Source organism: Bos indicus, chromosome X, assembly GCF_029378745.1.
Source record: "Bos indicus isolate NIAB-ARS_2022 breed Sahiwal x Tharparkar chromosome X, NIAB-ARS_B.indTharparkar_mat_pri_1.0, whole genome shotgun sequence".
Lineage (NCBI taxonomy): Eukaryota > Metazoa > Chordata > Mammalia > Artiodactyla > Bovidae > Bos > Bos indicus.
In genome coordinates, this window is record NC_091789.1 from 63,617,713 (window position 1) to 63,640,805 (window position 23,093).

The following is a 23,093-nucleotide window of genomic DNA, read 5'->3' on the forward strand; positions in this document are numbered from 1 at the left end:
AAATAGAAAAAAATCACATTGATGTAAACTTTGCTTAGGGCATCTGATAATTGACAATGCAGTCTACTAGACATATTAAACAACCATATGTATAACATTTCCATGTTCTAGCCTTCGATTAGCTTATATCATTCAAAGTTAAACTATCTGGACTACATTAACTTAGCACTTATAAAAAAACTTATATTGAGCTATAATTTAATGTTTGCCCTATTCCTTTACAGAGGGTTAATAGAGAAATGCCAAATATGATTCTTCTTTCTTCTATGAAACCAAGATTATTTTGTACCACCCAAAATGTACTTTCTGCAAACATCCCATCATGAATACCATTTGACTAAGTGGGAGGTAGATGAAATTGTACCTTTCTCTTGCCAACCAATGGAAAGCTTCTCTTTTTATCTTTTCAGGAAGCATACACCAACTTAGAAACGTGAATACTGTAATGTATCAACCTTTGTGCATGCTCAGTCACTCAATTGTATCTGACTCTCTGAGACCCCATAAACTATAGCCCACCAGGCCCCTCTGTCGATGGAATTTTCCAGCCAAGAACACTGGAGTGGGTTGCCATTTCCTTCTCCAGGGGATCTTCCTGACCCAGGGATGGAACCCACATCTCTTGTATCTCCTGCATTGCAGGTGGATTCTTTGCCACTGAGCCACCTGGGAAGCCTCATGATACCAAATCAGGTGTTAAAAATATCTACCCTTTCTACTTTGGTCAGATGGCCTCTATTTTTTGCTTCAGCTTTTAAAAAGTTATCTTGCAACTATTCTTTCATATATGCTGTGATGCGCTGGGCTTAGTCACTCAGTGGTGTCCGACTCTTTGTGACCCCATGGACTGTAGCCTGCCAGGTGCCTTTGTCCATGGGGATTCTCCTGGCAAGAATGCTGGAGTAGGTTCCCATGCCCTCCTCCAGGGGATCTTCCCAACCCAGGGATTGATCCCAGGTCTCTCACAATGCAGGTGGATTCTTTACCATCTGAGTCACCAGGGAAGCCCAAGAATACTGTAGTGGGTAGCCTATCACTTCCCCAGGGGATCTTCCCAACCCAGGAATTGAACCAGGGTCTCCTGCATTGCAGGTGGATTCCTTACCAGCTGATCTACCAGGGAATCCCATTCTTTCATATATAACCTATATCTACTCTTTTGGGAAGTAGCACGCTATAAATCTTAAATGAGTAAAACGCTTTTTGCAAAGACCTTGTGACAATGATAAAAGTCCAGGTGTGCTCCAAATACTAAAGACAGAGCCTTGGTTTCCCTGATGCCTCAGACAGTAACGAATGTGCCTGCAATTCAGGAGACAGGTTCAATCCCTGGGTCGGGAAGATCCCCTGGAGGAAGAAATGGCAACCCATTCCAGTATTCTTGCCTGGAGAATCCCATGGACAGAAGAGCCTTGCAGACTACACTCTATGGGGTCCAAAGACTTGGACGTGACTGAGGGACTAACACTTCCACTTTCATTTTTCTGGTTTCCCTTGCCCTCCCCGATGCACAACCCCTTATTCTCCCATCCTTTAGTTTGCTGTCCAGAAGGGAAGAATTCCTCTCAGAGAGTAGAGAATCTTTAGTTCAGAGAGAGCGTGAATGACTCAACCAACACCACACAGTGAGCAATAGAACTGACCAGAAGCCAGGTCTCCTGACTTAGAGCACAGTTCACTCTCCATTCGACTATGAGGGCATTCCAATCCTTCTGATAAGTCAGGGAAATCTAAGAAGCATGCACATAAAGGCACATATTTTTAGCCTTCCTCACACATTTCCTTTGGCTTAGCTTATTTAGGTTCCAGAATAACTTTAGTCCTAGACTCTATCTTTTAACTCCCAAATAGTATACTGCCTGTCTTTGGAATTCTGATTACAAAGTTCTTTATTCATCTACTCAGATCATCTCACATGTTAAGTGGCTGCCATGTGCAAAGCTGTGCATGCCATGCTAAGTCACTTCAGTTGTGTCCGACTCTTTGGGACCCCATGGACTGTAGCCTGTCAGGATCCTCTGTCCATGGGATTCGCCAGGGTAGAATACAGGAGTAGGTTGCTATTTCCTTCTCCACATGTGCAAAGCACTGGGCTTCTATTCAAGAGAAGGCACTGGCTTCCTCAAAGAACTGCTAGACACAAACTGGTGTTGTGAACAGAACAGCGGATCTGGAGACCTGGGTTTTCATTCTGGTGCTGCCCTGGATTTGCTGTCTGGCTTTGTACAAAGTCACTTGGCCTCACTCAGTTTCAAGTTTCTCATTTGAAAATTAAGGTGATAATATCATTTGGCCTGTAAGAGAGTTACTCTAATTGCTGTGTGTGCGTATGTTAGTCACTCAGTCGTGTCTGACTCTGCAACCCCATGGACTGTAGCCTGCCAGGCTCCCCTGTCCATGGAATCTCCAAGCAAGAATACTGGAGTGGGTTGACATTCCCTTCTCCAGGGGATCCTTCTGACCCGAGGATCAAACCCGGGTCTCCTGCACTAGAGGCAGATTCTTTACTGTCTGAGCCATCAGGGAAGCTACCATTCATTAAAAACTGTGTGCCAGCCACTGTCACACAGCCCTCTGTGTGCACAATATCATCGAGTCTTTAGATGACCATGTTTACAATCAATACACTATTATTTCCCCTACTGTACTGATAAGAGCACTCAAGCTGGAGAGATTAAGCAACATTCCCAAAGTAAGTAAGGAGGATCTGGGGTTTGGATCAAAGTGGACTCCAGAGTTTCCATAGCCAACACCACTGGTCCCTCCCAACATAAAAAATAATTAAGAATATACCTTGAAAGGCATTAAGCTAATTTTAAAGCATTCTCATTTACTCTACTTCTACCTATCTGAACTTCTAAGATGTGAATACATCTATTCTTCTGCTCATTTCTTTGTCTTGTCAAATAATCACCTCAAATGTCCAAGTGATAACCTGGAGGTGAAGGACTCAAGCCCTTGACTTTCACAATAAAGAGGCTCTGGGTAGGCTCCATAAGACCATGCTTCCTGTGTCTCAAAATTTCACTATCTTCTTCCTTCTCTGCAATCTTTTGGGGACTCATCCTTCCTGGGAAGTTCAGAGGCCCATTTTCAGCCAAATACAAATGTTAGAAGCTTTTCTCCAAAGGAGAAAAATGAGTGAGAATCTAGTCTCTTGGAAGATCCAGCTAACCCATCTTATAAAGCAGGCACAGAAGCCATGAAATACACCAACCATTTCTCTCCCAAGGACTTTTGCCAGCCTTGGCACAGGCTGGTTCATTTGAAATATATAATTAAATATTCTTAACAACTCAATTATTCTACCTCACTTTGATCAATAGTTCATTACCTAAGTCAGATATGCCAAAAGAGGCAAACTTCAGCTCATTTTGTCCTACATTTGCATGAATATTATGCACTGAATATTATGCTTCTTTGAACTTCAAAAGAACTTCCTGGCCTCTTTTGACTACAACTTTAACAATTGAGCATAATGGAATTATAGAAAGACATTTTCCCAGCTAAAGATCTCCATCCTCGCTGCTTTTGGACAGGAACAAACTTTTATATAAGCCATAAATGGCTCATTCATCCACTGTGATGGCACTGTCCATATTTCCCGGGTTCCTGAGCGGGTTTTCCCTCCTGTGAGAGCAAGGTAACTCTGGCTAATTAGCTACTAGCAAGTGGCAGCATCCACTTCTACTTTTCCTTGTGCAAACAGCTTTCTGCTTTGAAAGCATTTCCTCCAGACCTCCTCAGATTCTACACCAGTTGAGTGAGTGTCTTTGACCATAATAGCATCGCCCCTCATTCCATCCTGATGCCTAAAATGCGAGAGCAAACAGCTACCGAGCATCTGCCTTGACCAACATGCTTATACTCAAACCAGCCCATGAGTGAGAAAAAACCTTGGCTTCCTTGGGTAAAACAGTATCAGGCAGCAAGGAGTGACATGCAACTTTATGATCCTTACACATTTCTTGAAGTTTTTCTGTTATTTTTTTCCCCTCATTTTGCTTCTTCCATTCCTATACCTACTCTTCTCTAGAACTCAACAGCACAATATGGGAATCCTGATTTCCTCTTACTTCAAAGGACTTTTTCCTGTTGTCAAAGTAATATTGCCAATTGTGAAATCTTTGGAATAAACAGAACTATAAAGATGAACAAAAATAACAGTCATGAAACTACTACCCAGAGATAAAAAATTAGTTCCCTCTTGCACACCATGTGTGTGCGTGCATGCTCAGTCGTGTCTGACTCTTTGTGTTCCCATCGACTGTAGTCTGCCAGGCTGGCTCCTCTGTCCATGGGGTTTTCCAGGCAAGAATACTGGAGTGGGGCTGCCATGCCCTTCTCCAGGGGATATTCCTGACCCAGGGATTGGACCTTTTTCTCCTTCATTGGCAGGTGGATTCTCTACCACCGAGCCACCTGGGAAGCCTCACTGTGCACCAAGCATGAATATAAAGTTCAGGTAGAAGAGAGAACTATGGGTAAAACCCCAAACTATGGAAGCAGTAGAAAAAATATAAGAATATGGAGTAGGAAAGACCTTCCTAGGAATAAGAAGAAATCCACAAGCCATAAAGGAAATGAATGACAGATCTGACTACACAAAAATTTAAAACTTCTATATGGGAAAATATGGCTTATACAAAGTTTGAATGAAATGGCAGACTGGGAAAACAATACGTGAAATACAAAAGGTTAATTACAACATTTGAAATAACAAAATGTTAATAAATAAGCTTTTGCAAATCAATAAGACAAGCAACCCAACTGAAAAATAGCCAATTCACTGGAGAAATACAATTGAATTAAAAGTAATTGAAAATACACTCCAGTAACAGGAAACTCTCACAGCACAACTGAAATAGGATTTCCTCTAGTAAACTGGCCCATGAATACAGCGATTAATAATACTTTTAGTGAAGGAATTAGAAATGGACATGCATACATATATGGTGGAAGTGTAAACTGATACTTTTTTTGGAAGGACAATTTGACAATTTTTGCCAAGATTAAAACTGAGCATACACTTTGACCTGACAATTACTCACAAACACTTGCTTAAGTGCTTTCAGGCATTCACTAATGCCTTACTTATAGTAATAACAAAACTGGAAACAATCTAAATATCTACAAATAGGGACTATCTAAACAAACCATGGCACACTCATATAACCGGGTACTATGTAGGCATTAGAATGAACATGGTACTGTTACACTGAAATGTTCTGACATGGAAGGATGTCCTGGACACACTGCTGAATAAAGCAAGTTATAAGGAAAAAAAAATATATAATATCCAATTTTTGTAAAAGAAAAAATCCCTATAGATATGTATGTTTTGATAACACAGAGAGAAAACAGCATGGAAGAAACAGAAAACTATTACTATTATTAATAGTAACAGTCATCCCTGAGGTGCGGGAATGGGAGTTGAGAGAAACAGGTTCTTTATGAAGTTCAGATACTTTCACATCATTTTGTTCAGTGAGTAGTATTCATTTCACAATTTAAGAAATCTCAAAATAAGCTAATATAACCATTTTCCAGGGCTATCATTTGCAATAAGGAGTGTTTGGTAGCATGAGAATACATTACAAGGATCATTTATGCAACCGTTTCCTAGTGTTTCTAATGTCTTGTAGAGCTGCAATATAAATTTCTGTGCATGCAATGTATGTGTGTGTGCAGTGTATGGGTGTGTGAGTGTGTATGTGTGCCAAGGCAACATACCTAAGGCATAGACTTTTAGAGTCTCCTTTTAGTGGAGATAACTTTGCACATATCTTTGAGACAGTTAGCTTGGGTCAGGCCCCAGAGAATGATGCTGAGGGCTCATTTAGGGAATGACGATGACCTAAGCCTCATTATCTGACTATAAGCTGGAAACACTAGCCCAGAACTGGTCCCTTAGGTCATCTGTTACATAATCATTTTGACACCAATTGAATATCCAAAGGGCTTGGGACAGACTCACAGGCAGTAGGAAATGTTAGAGAGTGATAGTTTGGGGTCTGTCAATCAGTTTTCAATCACATTTTTTCTTTGGTTTGTCAATTAAGCTCTAATTGTCTATTTCTATGGACAATATTACTCAATTCTTCATTAATATGGAAGGCTTCCCAGAGAAGATTGTCTCCTAAGAGTTGCAAGCTTCCCCATGCTGCCACAAGGCCATAAGGGAAGTTTCTCCCTAAGAAACAAAGGAGTTTTAAGTCCAGCTGCTTGTGAGCTTAGCTGAGAATGGACTGGACTTTTCTCTCACATCCACTTAAATCAAGGCAAACTTCTGGAAGACGAGGGTTCTGAGGTGGATTACGTATTCAAGCAGAAGAAGGTCGGTTGAGGACTATAAGAGAAGAGGCTGATTTAAGCTCTCTTGCTCCTACTGTGCCCTGCTCAAACTTCCTTTTTTGTGTCTCAATCATACGAGATTACAATGGGTCACTCATGTTTAAAAGCCTAATCAAAAGCCCCATTTCTCCCAGGAAAGAGACTCACTTTACTATGAAAACCATAGTGAAGCAGAAAGACAGGTAACAGTGGAACAGATTCGGCACTGTTCTCCCTAACAGAGAGCCTCATGCCCAATATATTTAACTTAAGCTGATAAAGGGGATACGTGTTGAAGTGATGGGCTTCAGATGCTGTTTCAGTTCCTACCAGGCATACTTACACACTTCCTTCTCATGAATAAGTTCAGTGGAGCAGAGAATGCCCCGTCTTGGACCAGTTCCACATTGTGCTTCTTTTGATGCAGCCAAAAAGGGGAACTAGAGAGAGGGCTTTTCCTTCAAATGCAGAGCCAGGGTCCACCTTGGAGGTGGCTGCAAATGGCCCAAAGATGGTGAGGCTCACAGTGGGCGAAGGCAGGCAGACAGCTCCTAACAAGGGCAGAGATGTCAATGGTTACTCATAAGTCTCCCAAATGTGGCCGCAAGGAGGGTTAATTACCCCCCTTTCCCGCCACTCGGCTTTCTCCAATGTGTCAGCCCATGACACAGATCGCTGATTTTCTAGAAATATTCCCTGGCTTTGCAGGGACGTTCCATTCAACAAATGGCATCCAATTTGCTCACGGTCCCTGGAATCTCAATTTCCTCAAAGGATTTTTCATCTCAATCCAGTTCGTGTGAAGGTTTTTTCCTTCTTCATTTTTCAGCAGAAGAGATTGGCAGAGCCTGCTTTACTTTTTTTTTTCTTTTTCTTTTCTGTGTTATTCTTTTTCATAAAGTGAAATCCTTTGCTGAAGAGTCTGAAATTTGGGAAAAAATCCAGCTCATCTCTCAGATATTTCTAGAATTATGTAAAATTGAATGAAATTTGTACAGTTCAGAACAGGAAATGGAAAATAACTAATGTGTCATGTGTTCTATGAGATGAAAACTATATGATAATCAGAAAAATAGCCCCAAATTCATTGGCCTGATTCAAAGCTCTCCTTTTATCAACTCACACATAAACCAGTAACATTCACTTTCTTAGATTCGTGGCAGGGCCACATTTGGGCTAACTCGCAATCTCTTCAGATTATAAGCACCTTCTCAAAGAAATGACAAGAAAGTATCTTGTTTTTTCTTAAACTCAAGACACTTAGGTTTTACTTGCTCTGTTCTGCTTCCTTCTAGGAAAAGAAAGAACAGCAACAAGGAAAAGATGTATCTCATGCCTCCCATGCAGCCCATCTTCCACTTTTTTCTCATTCCAGCCAGTGCAAAAGGCAACTTGAAACTTTCAGGGCCCCGTGTACTCAAGCTGTTGGGAAGAAAGCAGACAAAAAGACTTACAACAGATCTACTGGAACTGATGGAGACCTCTTATCTCAGGCTTCTAACCTACTGGGGGGCGGGAAGGGCTGGGGGAATTTACATGTGTAATAAGCACTGTTTTCCTGCAAAGAAAGAGAACTTGCCTCTCCTGCCTTGCAAAGACTGTGGGGGAAAATTTAAGTGGACGAACATACATTCCTATCCAACGCTAAGGCTAAATCCTTACAGGCAAGTCATAGGAAAGAAAAAATAAATTTTGAAATCCTCATTTCTAAGGGAATTAAAGTTGACTTCTCAAGAGATTTTCTTTGGGAGAAAAGGGAAACTGGGGTTTGCAAAATGGCCATTTTGGCAAACAAGATAAAAATAATAGGCAGTGACCCAAACAATTTCTGAAACCAAAGTCAACTGATCTTAGCTTCAAGACTACCATTATTTTTAATCCTTCAGGGATGGGGCAAGCATTGATCAGTGTTTTGCCTGTGTCTCTTATGAGATCTATAAGGATTTTCAGTTTGGCTACTTATGTTGGAAAAGACAGATGTGATTAGCAAATGGATGCGATGTAAGCACCTGAATGGTTCAGATATATTCCTCTCACATGAAGTCCCCTGTGAAATGGAAATTTTAAATGGACCATTTAAGGAATATTGGGCAAACTTAAGTAGGTAATATGTTCACATTGCATCACCACGCAAAAGACCACCCCAAAAGCACCTACCATTCCTAAAAATAGGAGAACTGCATTTCCAGTCTCAGGAGTGGAAAGCTTTTTGAGGCTTAGAACACAGAAGGTTTGCTATCGATTATATCCAGCCACAGGTCATTTCCATTGACTTTAGAGCTGGCAAAACTCTTCCAAAGGGGGATTTGAAAATATTTAAATAACTCAAGAAACACCATATTTTAGTCTGGGATTAACATTGGATGGGAAGTGAGTTCAACAATCTTTTCAGCAGGTCTAACCTAAATATTGAGTATAGAGAGCTGGATGGAATACAAGATGATCATTCTGGAGAACTGAATTGTCTTTGGGCCACGATGTGAATGCCACCACTCTTACTTTAAATATTATGAAGTTGGCCAGATAATTTAAAATCCATGGTTTCAAATTAAGAGTATGTAACCAAAGCAGAACTGGTCATAGAGAATAATTTATGGTATCAGCCAGGATTTGCAGCACCGATTTGCCTCTCTACCTCCTTCCTGCTCCTTAAACAATGACTAAATTTTCCTGGGACATGTTCATAGCCTTCAAAAGACCTGGGTTCTGATGACCATATCCCTTCTGGGAGTTTCTGCCCTCCTTCAATCACTCAGAATGTCCAGCTCTGTCCTCTTAGAGTTACCAGGTTCCCTTGAAGCAAATCATTTCCATGAACAGCTTTAACACAGCGACTCACCCCAGTGAGGTTCTTCCCGAGCCTTCTTTAATAAACTTATTCCCCACGTCTCCAAAGGAGAAAGATTTTTTTTAAACCACTGAAATCTAATTTATCATAATCACATATGGCTCTCAGGGGGGATTTTTTTTTTCTGTTTTTTTTTTTTTTTTAATTTTATTTTATTTTTAAACTTTACATAATTGTATTAGTTTTGCCAAATATCAAAATGAATCCGCCACAGGTATACATGTGTTCCCCATCCTGAACCCTCCTCCCTCCCCATACCATCCCTCTGGGTCGTCCCAGTGCACTAGCCCCAAGCATCCAGTATCGTGCATCGAACCTGGACTGGCAACTCGTTTCTTACATGATATTTTACATGTTTCAATGTCATTCTCCCAAATCTTCCCACCCTTTCCCTCTCCCACAGAGTTCATAAGACTGTTCTATACATCAGTGTCTCTTTTGCTGTCTCGTACACCGGGTTATTGTTACCATCTTTCTAAATTCCATATATATGAGTTAGTATACTGTATTTATGTTTTTCCTTCTGGCTTACTTCACTCTGTATAATAGGCTCCAGTTTCATCCACCTCATTAGAACTGATTCAAATGTATTCTTTTTAATGGCTGAGTAATACTCCATTGTATATATGTACCACAGCTTTCTTATCCATTCATCTGCTGATGGACATCTAGGTTGCTTCCATGTCCTGGCTATTATAAACAGTGCTGTGATGAACATTGGGGTACACGTGTCTCTTTCCCTTCTGGTTTCCTCAGTGTGTATGCCCAGCAGTGGGATTGCTGGATCATAAGGCAGTTTTATTTCCAGTTTTTTAAGGAATCTCCACACTGTTCTCCATAGTGCCTGTACTAGTTTGCATTCCCACCAACAGTGTAAGAGGGTTCTCAGGGGGGATTTTTGAAGCTGTGGTTTTCGGGTCTCCCCATGCAAGAACCAACTGGATTATTTTTCTTGTACAATGGTTGGGTGATTTGGTGAACAGTAGCATTGCCTCATAACTCAAGCTGGCAAGAAAACGGCTCTTAGGTTTTGGTTTTTGTTTTTTCTTTTTTTGCTTTTCTTGGGTCTCAACTAATGGTATGAGCAAAGAGAAAAGTTGGCGACTAGAGAGCAATTAATCTCTTTTGGCATTCCTGTCATCCCTGTGGCCTCCCTGGCTGGGCTGAAGAACATCAGAAAATGAGTCTCTTTATAAATAATCACTTTTGATTTACAAGATCCTGAAGTCCTGCCTTTATGTTCTGTATGGAGCTATAAACCTAGAAGAGTTCCCTCCCCAGGTCTCTGTTAAATTTCTCTTTATCCCTTTAACTTTTTCTTTTGGGGGGAGGAGAACAGTTCAAGACATTTGTTGGGGCTGCAACAATAAACACGAGTGAGCATTGCTCAGCAAATGTGCCTATTCTTACACTTGCAAAGAGCCAAACTGTCCTTAATTTTTCAAATTATACTTTGATCCAGTTAACTGGCGTTATTTCGGCACTAACTCTCTGCTTCACACAGGCCGTTGTGCCATGGCACTTGCGCTGGCTCTTTTACAGGTTACTTAGAAATGTAGCCATTGACATATTTGGGGGAAAGCCAGGCCCCAACAAGAAAACAACAAAGAAAACAAAAATTCTGAAACCAACGCTGCCGAGCTGGGGAGGGTGAGTGGGCTTTACAGGAGTCTAAGAAACACGTAAGATCCTAAAGAAATGTACCCATTAAGGTGCCTTTGTGAAACAAGCATTCACCAAGTTCATTTGCAACGAGCCAGGGGACCAAAGGCTCCTTGCCTGGCTGTGACTGCAAGGGATCTGGGCGGCCAAGTGCCAAGGCTCTGTCCATTCTCAGAAGAGGTCTCCTGGGTAGAATAGAATCAGAGACATTCCCAAAGGAAGGCTAAAGGATGGGCAGGTCAGCCAGCTCTTCATGCCCCACTGCTGCTGCTGCTGCTAAGTCGCTTCATTCGTGTCCGACTCTGTGCGACCCCAGAGACGGCAGCCCACCAGGCTCCCCCGTCCCTGGGATTCTCCTGGCAAGAACACTGGAGTGGGTTGCCATTTCCTTCTCCAATGCAGGAAAGTGAAAAGGCAAAGTGAAGTCGCTCAGTCGTGCCCGACTCTTAGCGACCCCATGGACTGTAGCCCGCCAGGCTCCTCCATCCATGGGATTTTCCAGGCAACAGTACTGGAGTGGGGTGCCATTGCCTTCTCCGTCATGCCCCACAGTGTTCCTTTAATCCTTCCTAGAGGCTTCACTACCCTTGTAATCTTACATGCACTATTGTCTGTGGGACAGCCCCCAGGGTAACAATTCTCTTTTGGACAAACAGTAAGAAGACACTGGAGTTTCATTCTTTTACAAGTGGTTGACCAGATTTCCCAGCACCACTTGTTAAAGAGATTGTCTTTAATCCATTGTATATTCTTGCCTCCTTTGTCGAAGATAAGGTGTCCATATGTGCGTGGATTTATCTCTGGGCTTTCTATTTTATTCCATTGATCAATATTTCTGTCTTTGTGCCAGTACCATACTGTCTTGATAACTGTGGCTTTGTAGTAGAGCCTGAAGTCAGGTAGGTTGATTCCTCCAGTTCCATTCTTCTTTCTCAAGATCGCTTTGGCTATTCGAGGTTTTTTGTATTTCCATACAAATTGTGAAATTATTTGTTCTAGCTCTGTGAAGAATACTGTTGGTAGCTTGATAGGGATTGCGTTGAATCTATAAATTGCTTTGGGTAGTATACTCATTTTCACTATATTGATTCTTCCAATCCATGAACATGGTATATTTCTCCATCTATTAGTGTCCTCTTTGATTTCTTTCACCAGTGTTTTATAGTTTTCTATATATAGGTCTTTAGTTTCTTTAGGTAGATATATTCCTAAGTATTTTATTCTTTCTGTTGCAATGGTGAATGGAATTGTTTCCTTAATTTCTCTTTCTGTTTTCTCATTATTAGTGTATAGGAATGCAAGGGATTTCTGTGTGTTGATTTTATATCCTGCAACTTTACTGTAGTCATTGATTATTTCTAGTAATTTTCTGGTGGAGTCTTTAGGGTTTTCTATGTAGAGGATCATGTCATCTGCAAATAGTGAGAGTTTTACTTCTTCTTTTCCAATTTGGATTCCTTTTATTTCTTTTTCTGCTCTGATTGCTGTGGCCAAAACTTCCAAAACTATGTTGAATAGTAATGGTGAAAGTGGGCACCCTTGTCTTGTTCCTGACTTTAGAGGAAATGCTTTCAATTTTTCACCATTGAGGATAATGTTAGCAGTGGGTTTGTCATATATAGCTTTTATTATGTTGAGGTATGTTCCTTCTATTCCTGCTTTCTGGAGAGTTTTTATCATAAATGGATGTTGAATTTTGTCAAAGGCTTTCTCTGCATCTATTGAGATAATCATATGGTTTTTATTTTTCAATTTGTTAATGTGGTGTATTACATTGATTGATTTGCGGATATTGAAGAATCCTTGCATCCCTGGGATAAAGCCCACTTGATCATGGTGTATGATCTTTTTAATGTGTTGTTGGATTCTGATTGTGTAAAAGAATGAAACTGGACCACTTTCTAACACCATACACAAAAATAAACTCAAAATGGATTAAAGATCTAAACGTAAGACCAGAAACTATAAAACTCCTAGAGGAGAACATAGGCAAAACACTCTCCGACATACATCACAGCAGGATCCTCTATGACCCACCTCCCAGAATATTGGAAATAAAAGCAAAAATAAACAAATGGGACCTAATTAACCTTAAAAGCTTCTGCACATCAAAGGAAACTATTAGCAAGGTGAAAAGACAGCCTTCAGAATGGGAGAAAATAATAGCAAATGAAGCAACTGACAAACAACTAATCTCAAAAATATACAAGCAACTCCTACAGCTCAACTCCAGAAAAATAAACGACCCAATCAAAAAATGGGCCAAAGAACTAAATAGACATTTCTCCAAAAAAGACATACAGATGGCTAACAAACACATGAAAAGATGCTCAACATCACTCATTATCAGAGAAATGCAAATCAAAACCACTATGAGGTACCATTTCACACCAGTCAGAATGGCTGCGATCCAAAAGTCTACAAATAATAAATGCTGGAGAGGGTGTGGAGAAAAGGGAACCCTCTTACACTGTTGGTGGGAATGCAAACTAGTACAGCCACTATGGAGAACAGTGTGGAGATTCCTTAAAAAACTGGAAATAGAACTGCCTTATGATCCAGCAACCCCACTGCTGGGCATACACACTGAGGAAACCAGAAGGGAAAGAGACACGTGTACCCCAATGTTCATCGCAGCACTGTTTACAATAGCCAAGACATGGAAGCAACCTAGATGTCCATCAGCAGATGAATGGATAAGAAAGCTGTGGTACATATACACAATGGAGTATTACTCAGCCATTCAAAAGAATACATTTGAATCAGTTCTAATGAGGTGGATGAAACTGGAGCCTATTATACAGAGTGAAGTAAGCCAGAAGGAAAAACATAAATACAGTATTCTAACGCATATATATGGAATTTAGAAAGATGGTAACAATAACCCTGTGTATGAGACAGCAAAAGAGACACTGATGTATAGAACAGTCTTATGGACTCTGGGAGAGGGAGAGGGTGGGAAGATTTGGGAGAATGACATTGTAACATGTAAAATATCATGTAAGAAACGAGTTGCCAGTCCAGGTTCGATGCACGATACTGGATGCTTGGGGCTAGTGCACTGGGACGACCCAGAGGGATGGTATGGGGAGGGAGGAGGGAGGAGGGTTCAGGATGGGGAACACATGTATACCTGTGGTGGATTCATTTTGATGTTTGGCAAAACTAATACAATTATGTAAAGTTTAAAAATAAAATAAAATTTAAAAAAAAAAAAAAAAAAAAAAGAAGACAAAAAAAAAAAAAAAAGAAGACACTGGAGTCGCAGGCCAGAGTCCCTCAGCTAAAATCCTCTCCCCAGTCTACCACCCAACAAGAAAAGCTCCATTCACTGGCAGTGGGCTGGCCCTGAAAAATGGCAGCTTCAGGCCAGGGTGTCTCTGGTCTGAGTTGAGATGCCTCCGTCGCTGCTATGATGGACAAACGACTGGAGTTTGGTTTGCAAAACACCGTGCTATCTATCATTTCCTTTTGATTTCCCACAACAACTCCACCTTCAAAATGGGCATCCTGGAGCCCAGAGAACTCAACTGCCCATTCTCACAAAGTTAGTGGCAGGGCCGGCAGGAACTAGAAGGCAGGCTTTCCAGGCCCTGAGTTCTGGCAATACTGCGTTGCACCCTGAGCTTAGCGGGTCCAACTCTGACCCCAGTGGTCCGGGCCAGAAAATGAGGCAGATGTCCACAAGGAGGACAGAAGCGCCTCCAGCCCCTTCTGCTCTGTTTCCTTAACTTGAGTACGTGGGAACCATTTACTGGTCCAGGGCACTTCAGCAAGCAAGCAAAAAAGACTCGGGACACAGGCAATCACTAAGGTGACTTCAGAACCTGTTAGATGGCTACCCAAGGGGCCTCCCCGCAGCTCCAGAGCCTGGAACTACGCAGGCCAAGCGGGAGTGGCGAGTTCGAATCCGAAGGGAGCCGACCCCCCTCCCCACCCACCCACCTACCTTGGTGCAGCGCCCTGGGCCCCACCTCCAGCCGGGCCGCGGGCAGCTGGAGCAGGGAGCCGGCTGAGGTGGCAGGTTCGGGGAGGTTGGGGTGCCCTGGGGGAAGACGGCCCACCTGTGCAAACGCTGGAAAGGAAGAGAGGGAAAGCAGGCGCCGGGCACCTCTCACTGACCTGGCCACCGGCCTCCGTGGTCCACGCGTGCAGGCGCTCTGAGCTCTCCGGGGCGCTCCTCCGAGGTCTGGGATTCGCAGGTTGTGGCGAGAGCTAGAGTGCGTGCGAGGGGGGAGGAGGACTCGGAAGTGGGGGGGAGGAAAAACATCACCGCCCTCACACCACGAGGGAACAGCGGCTCGCCCGGCTCCCTGGGGCACAGCCAAGGCGCGGGTGCGGCGGCCCGGGGCCACCTACCCGCCCGCCGCCCGCCCCCTACTCGGCCCGTGAGGCCGGCGGCTCGGCGCGGGCGGGAAGTCCGCGACCACGCAGCAGCTGCAAGCCCGCACCCCCTCGCCTCCCGGACACCGCCGCTTTCTCCCCTATCCCCCGACCCGAAAGTTAAGAAAGTTAAGAAATCGGGAGAAAGTGTGAGGCTTAGCGGGCGACTTTCCCATCACGCAGCGCCCCCAGCCCCCGCTCCTCTGGCTAAGCGAGCGTTGGGGTCTTAAAGGGACCGCACATCTCCTCCGGCCCCCCCTCCCGCTCCGCGCTGGAGGCGCCTAGGAGCTCCCCGCCGCTTGCTCACGGCCTGATGACCCCGGCTGCCCTCCGACTTCCCTGCTGGAAGCCCTCAGCCCCCTCTCTTCCGGCACCACGGCCGCTCTGCGTGCACCTGGTCTGGTCCCCAGCCGGCGCGCGGGACGCGGGATGAATTGGCCTCGAAAATGATGCCCTATAGCAGGCTGCTGATCATTTCGGGGTGTATCTCAAATCCACATCGCGGCTAGTAAAGTGACAAAACGTTGGTGCCCTTCAAGGCAGGATGGCGATGAGTGTGTGTCTGTGGAGGGACAAGGGACGACTTAGAAATCTGCTTTCGTTCACCAAGAGAGTTCCTAAGACCCAGGGAAAGGATCTCTAGTAACTGTTAGGTGTCTTGAAGAAAACTTGGGAGTGGTTCACCAAGAACCCATCCGTGAAATCGCAATATCACTGCTGACCCCTTGGTGAACCCGAGATGGACTAGTCCAGATTTGAGTTTATTCCGTGAGCAAGAAGTACAAATTATCAGAATTCTCTAAGGGCCTGAAAGCGGTGCCTTGACAGACAATACCCATTTATATTTTGAGCTCCTAAATTTAAAGGAGAGCTGCAGGATTTTTTCAAGGTGGAACTGCCTTATATTGATACTCTTAACATCAACATGCCACTTTATGGCTTACAGAGTACTTTCCTATGCATCATCATTACTTTTTAAACTCTCACAACAAACCGAATGATCTGTCCATGGCCTCAAGTGTTGGAGTTGGCGAGGAACTTCTGACCATTCATCTCAACCTCTTCCTGTCACAGAAGAAACTGATGGAGGAGGGAGCGGGAGACCTGATGTATGGAAGGCCGCGCTAGATAGATTTGACCTTCCAGTTAGGATTTCCTGATTTTCAACCCGCTGCTCTCTGGCTGTTATCGCCAGTCTATAGATGAGGAAACTGATGCTCAGAGCAGTTGTGCTTGCCAAAACCATATCATATATCATGAAGAGAGAACAAAGGAGAATGAAAACAAAAATAATTATCCCTGGAAGTTAACTCTTTTTTTTCTTTCTTCACAAGTGTTAATATCATCCAACTAGCCCTGAATTGCTGGGGATGTTTATTTCAGTGTTAACAAAGAACACTTGGCCCTTTCTGAAATGTTGCCTTCAGGGCCCAAAATGTCTAGCTCCATCCTGCCACCTAGGTAGCCACACATTACCACATGCATTCAATTTGTGCTGTACTATATTAGTTTGAGGGAGAAGGCAATGGCACCCCACTCCAGTACTCTTGCCTAGAAAATCCCATGGACCGCGGAGCCTAGAGGGCTGCACTCCATGGGGTCTCTAAGAGTCGGACAGGACTGAGCGACTTCACTTTCACTTTTCACTTTCATGCATTGGAGGAGGAAATGACAACCCACTCCAGTGTTCTTGCCTGGAGAATCCCAGGGACGGGGGAGGCTGGTGGGTTGCCGTCTCTGGGGTCGCACAGAGTCGGACACGACTGAAGTGACTTAGCAGCAGTAGCAGCAGCATATTAGTTTGAACTTGCTGATTTGTTGCCTCATAACCATTCTCATGCCACTTAAGGCACTGATGTTTTGTCTCACTATACTGAGTTCCTCAAGGCCAAGGACTGGTTGTTTAATTTCCTTTGTATCTGCATCCCCCAACCCCCATCATCACTCCCAATGTGCTTAGAGAGTATTCAGGAAAATGGGTGTCAGGGAACAGACGGGGACAAGCATAGATCCCAGTATTAAAAATCAGTAGACTCACTGAGATTTAACAACTCATCTATTTGGCTACAACCACTGGCTCCCCTCGCTTGATGTAGTATTCTGATTACTCCATAACAAACCATCCCCAAACCTAGTGGCTTAAAAGCTTCCAATGATTTATTATGATCAAATGGTTCTTTTCAACTGGGCAGTTTTTGCTCAGGATATCTTGTACACTTGGCAACTGTATAAGGGGGTGCTGGAATGCTCTGAAAGGTTCTTCATTAGTGTAAATGCTGGTGGTCCTTATATTCATTCCAGTCTTGATTTCTGAATTGGGAACTCCAATGTGGGTCCTAACCTAGACTTCGTACCAGGTCTTTTTCAAGCTAAACTGATGATTTATCTCTATGCTTTATTTTTCTCTACTTATTAAATGGGGGATCAAGCATAGATCATCTCATAGTCATTCTTAAGAAGTTTTACTTTGAGATAATCATAGATTTATATGCAATTGTAAGAAATAATTCACAGGGATCTCAAATACCTTTCACTCCCAATGATAACATCATGTATATCTATAGTTGTTGTTTAGTCACTGTCCTGTCCTACTCTTTTGTGACCCCATGGACTGTATGTAGCTCTCCAGGTTCCACTGTCAGTGAGATTTCCCAGGCAAGAATACTGGAGTGGGTTGCCATTTCCTCCTCCAGGGGATCTTCCCAACCCAGAAATCGAATCCATGTCTCCTGCATTGGCAGGTGGATTCTTTACCACAGGGCCACCTGGCAGAGCATATCTATAGTACAATATTACAAACGGGAAATTGACATCAGCACCATCTATCCGCCTTATTCCAATTTCAACAATTCTATATGCACCCATCTGCCTGTGTGTACAGCTCTAAGAAAAGTTATCACGTGTAGGTTGATGTGATCACCACCATAGTCAAGATACTAAAGAGTGCCAACACCACAAGGGTCTCCACTGTTACTCATCTTCTGTCCCTCTCTTCCTGACAACCACTAAACTGTTCTCCATCTCTGTAATTTTGTCATTTAAGAATATTACATGGAATCATACATAGGTTACCTTTGGAAGTTGGCTTTTTCCACTCAACATAGTTCTCCGGAGATCTATTAAAGTTGTTCCAATGTCAAGAGTTTGTTCTTTTTACTGCAGAGTAGTATTCCATGGTATGGAGGTATCACAGCTTGTTTGACCATTCATGTATTGCAGGATATCAGGATTGATTCCAAATTTTGGCAATTACAAATAAAGGGGCGATGAACATTTGTCTACAGATTTTGCATAACCTAAATTTTCATTTCCCCTGAATAAATGCAGTACAGTTCCTGGATTGTATGGCAAGTGCATGATTAGTTTTGTAAGAACTGCCATATGCTTTTATAGAGTGCCTACACTATTTACATTCCCACCAGAAGTGAATGAGAGATCCAGTTTCTCTACATCCTTGTCAGCATTTGTTGTTGTCATTATTTTTCATTTTAGCCATTGTGATGGGAGTACAGTGATATATATCATTGTGGTTTTAAATTGCATTTCCCTAATGCCTAATGACAGCTGCTATCTTTTCTTGTGTGTATTTAACATCTGTATATCCTTTTCAGTGAAATGTTTCTTCATATATCTTGGCATCTTCTAACTGAATAGTTTCTTACAGTCAATTTTTAAGAGTTCTTTACTTGGGTACTGATCCTTTGTTGCATACATGATTTGCAAATGTTTTCCCCCAGATTGCATCCTCTTCCCCTAAGCATTTATAGAACAAACATTTGGACCACAATTTGGAGGTCCAATTAGTCAGTTTTTCCTCTTATGGATTGTGTTTTGACAATAAGTCTAAGAATGCTTTGTTTCAGTTCAGTTCAGTTCAGTTGCTCAGTCCTGTACGACTCTTTGTGACCCCATGGACTTCCATCACCAACTCCCGGAGTTTACTCAAACTCGTGTCCACTGAGTCAGTGATGCCATCCAGCCTACGTCGTCCCCTTCTCCTCGAGCCTTCAATCTTTCCCAGCATCAGGGTCTTTTCCAATGAGTCAGCTCTTTGCATCAGGAGGCAAAAGTATTGGAGTTTCAGCTTCAGCATCAGTCCCTCCAATGAATATTCAGGACTGATTTCCTTTAGGATAGACTGGTTGGATCTCCCTGCAGTCCACGGGACTCTCAAGAGTCTTCTCCAACACCACAGTTCAAAAGCATCAATTCTTCGGCGCTCAGCTTTCTTCAGAGTCCAACTCTCACATCCATACATGACTACTGGAAAAACCATAGCCTTGATTAGACGGACCTATGTTGGCAAAGTAATGTTTCTGCTTTTTAATGTGCTGTCTAAATTTGTCATAACTTTTCTTCCAATGAGCAAGTGTCTTTTAATTTCATGTCTGTAGTCACCACCTGCAGTGATTTGGGAGCCAAGAAAATAATCTGTCACTGTTTCCACTGTTTCCCCATCTATTTACCGTGAAGTGATGGGACCAGATGCCATGATCTTAGTTTTCTGAATGTTGAGTTTTAAGCCAACTTTTTCACTCTCCTTTTTCACTTTCATCAAGAGGCTCTTTAGTTCTTCTTCGCTTTCTGCCATAAGGATGGTGTCATCTGCATATCTGAGGTTATTGATATTTCTCCCAGTAATCTTGATTCCAGCTTTGCTTCATCCAACCCAACATTTCTCATGATGTACTCTGCATATAAGTTATGCTTTGTTTAGCCCTAGGTCAATTTTTCCCCTATATTTTATAGTGTTATAGTTTTAAGTTTTACATTTAAATCTGTGATTCATTGAGTTAATTTTTATATAAGGCATGAGATTTTGATTGAGGTTCACTTTTTGCCTGTGGATGTCCAGTTGCTCCAGCATCATTTTAAAAATAACTATCTTTCCTCCATTGAACTGCCTTTACACCTTGGTCAAACATCAGTTGGGTATTGTATGGGTCCGTTCCTAGTTTGTCTCTTTCCTTATATCAGTTTCTACGTCTATCCCTCTATGAACAGCATCCAGTTTTTATTGTTATATAGTAGGATTAATATCAAGTAGAGTGGTTCCCCCACTTTATTCTTCCTTTTCAAGATTGTTTTAATTATTCTGGGTCCCATACATTTCTGTATAAATTTTAGAATAAGCTCATCTATGTCTACAAAAAACCTTTCTCAGATTTGGCTAGGAATTACATTAAACCTACAGATCAATTTAGGAAGAACTGACAGCTTTCATGTGTCTTGTCTTCCAATCCATGAATACAATATGTTTCTCCATTTCTGTAGGTCTTTCTCAATTTCATATATCAATGCTTTTTATATTTCAGCATATAGATCTTGTACACATTTTGTTAGATTCATGCCTACATATTTTATTTTCTTTGGAGCAATTGCAAATGTTATTGTGGTTTTAATTTTGATTTCCAGTGTTCACTGCTAGTATATATAAATGCAATTGATTGTTGTGTGCTAATCTTGTATAAAGTGTGCTGTAGAATACACAGTCACTTTATTTTTTCCCAGCTTTATTGCAATTTAATTGACCTAGAACATTGTGTAAGTCTACGATGTACAACATGATGATCGGTCACATGTATATATTGTGAAATGATTCCCACAATAATGTTAGTTAACATGTTCATCACCTCACATCACCTCACATAATTACATTTTTGGAGTCTATGGTGAGAACATTTTTTAAGGTCTACACTCTTAGCAACTTTTAAGTATATAAGAGGGTTATATTATATATTTAATTATATCCTAACTGTAGTCACCATGCTGTGCCTTAGAGTCTCAGAACTTATTTATTTTATAGCTAGAAGCTTGTACCCTGTGACCATCATCTCCCCATTTCCCTCATCCTGCAGCTCTTGGCAGTCACCATTTTACTGTTTCAAAGTTTGGCTTAAAAAAAATTTATTTTGCTGCACTATGTCTCAGTTGTGGCACTGGAGATCTTCATTGCCTCATGTACGATCTTTGTTGTAGCATGTGGGATCTAGTTCCCTGACCAGGGATCGAACCTGGGCCTCCTGCATTGGAAGCCAAGAGTCTTAGCCACTGGACCACCAGGGAAGTCCCAAAGTTTGGCTTTTTTTTCTTTAAAGATACCACAGATAAATGAGATCATACAGTATATGTCTTCTTCTGTCTGATTTATTTCACTTAGCATAATGCCTTCAAGGTCCATCCATGTTGTCAAAAGTAGAAGAAGTGAATGTAAAAATGGAAGCATTATGGAATGAATAATATTGATCAATGTTCTGAGAATATATATTTTAGCATTTTAAATCCTTCTCATCCTATCTGAACCTGGAAAATCTGGTTATTTGATGATCTTTCAAAAACTAGCAGGGCATATAGAGATTAAGAAGAAGTATATTATGGCATGGGGCTTCCCAGGTGGCACAGTGAAGAATCAGCCTGCTGATGTAGGAGACACAAGAGACGCAGGTTTGATCCCTGGGTTGGGAAGATGCCCTGGAGAAGGAAATGGCAACCCACTCCAGTATTCTTGCCTGGAAAATTTCATAGATAGAGGAGCCTGACAGGCTATAATCCAAGGGATCACAAAGATTTGGACACAGCTGAGTGACTAAGCACAGCACACAGCAAATTATGGCATATGTTTACTTCTTTATACAGAAAATCAGACCAACCTAAAGTTTGTATTAATCAAATACTTGATTCAGTATCTAGAAGTTGACCTTTGAGGACCCTTAAGCTGCATTTAATATGACCCCATTTATCACTTGTATGTATTCATGTTTGTTACTGAATTTTTGTCTTTGTTGTATTTTCTTCTTGATAGTCATTTCTAAATGACTCTCCACTTTCACTTTCATCAAGAGGCTTTTTAGTTCCTCTTCACTTTCTGCCATAAGGGTGGTGTCATCTGTGTATCTGAGGTTATTGATATTTCTCCCGGCAATCTTGATTCCAGCTTGTGTTTCTTCCAGTCCAGCGTTTTTCATGATGTACTCTTAAGTGCTAGAACACAGAATTGGCTGTCAACAGTGTGGTTCACCTAATATTTGTATCTTTCTTTCTTTAAGATTCATGTAGAACTTTACCCTCACCTCCTACTATGAGCACCACCATCTGATTTGCTTTGTTGTTCAGTCACTAAGTTGTGTCCAACTCTTTGCAACCTCATGGACTGTAGCATGCCAAGCTTCCCTGTCCTTCACTATCTCCTGGAATTTGCTCAAACTTATGTCCATTGAGTTGATAATGCTATCTAACCATCTCATCCTCTGCTGCCCCCTTCTCCTTTTGCCGTCAATCTTTCCCAGCATCAGGGTCTTTTCCAATGAGTTGGCTCTTCGCATCAGGTGGCCAAAGGACTGGAGCTTCAGCATCAGTCCTTCCAATGAATATTCAGGGTTGATTTCCTTTAGGATTGACTGCTTTGATTCCTTGCAGTCCAAGGGACTCTCAAGAGTCTTCTCGAGCACAATTCAAAAGCATCAGTTATTCACCACTCAGCCTTCCTTATGGTCCAAATCTCACATCTGTACATGACTACTGGGAAAACCATAGCTTGCTGTGGTCATTGAAATCTTAGGAGAAGTGATGTGTGGGAATAAAGAGTTAGTGCATGATTTGTCCCATTCCCTTCCCACTACCACAGGAATCATGAATGCATATTTTGAAATGAAGCCTGAGTTTCAGAGTGACTAAGATGAGCAAAGATCCCAGCAGAATTATTTTGGAAATCAAAAGTGTGTGATACATGGAACTTTGTGCAGCACAGCTTCTGAGATTTGGAGGTTGCTTCTTTTTGCAGCGTAATCTGCCCAATTCTGACTGATATCACCAGTAAAAACAATTCTGTTTCCTTGCATTTTGTTAAAATCAGAGAAGTAAACAGAGC

At 42.1% G+C, this 23,093-nt stretch overlaps 2 long non-coding RNA genes and 1 other non-coding gene across 4 annotated transcripts in view; 1 reads left to right on the top strand and 2 right to left on the bottom strand.

The window, feature by feature from the left end:
- Window positions 1–8,054, top strand: part of LOC139181430 (uncharacterized) — a 67,074-nt gene extending 59,020 nt beyond the window's left edge. Inside the window, exon 3 of the long non-coding RNA XR_011565390.1 lies at window positions 7,629–8,054. This is a non-coding gene — a long non-coding RNA (uncharacterized lncRNA). The remainder of the gene's footprint in view (window positions 1–7,628) is intronic.
- LOC139181429 (uncharacterized) lies at window positions 6,747–15,178 on the bottom strand. Of its 2 annotated transcripts, none has more exons than XR_011565388.1 (2): window positions 14,966–15,178; window positions 6,747–6,884 (listed from the first exon to the last, which is right to left on the bottom strand). It is a non-coding gene; the product is annotated as an uncharacterized lncRNA (long non-coding RNA). The 2 variants fall into 2 exon arrangements; XR_011565387.1 differs by having other exon boundaries at window positions 6,747–7,755.
- A 6,041-nt stretch (window positions 15,179–21,219) lies between these two features.
- On the bottom strand, window positions 21,220–21,292 carry TRNAW-CCA (transfer RNA tryptophan (anticodon CCA)). The gene has a single exon. It is a non-coding gene; the product is annotated as a tRNA-Trp (tRNA).
- Window positions 21,293–23,093: the final 1,801 nt, after the last annotated feature.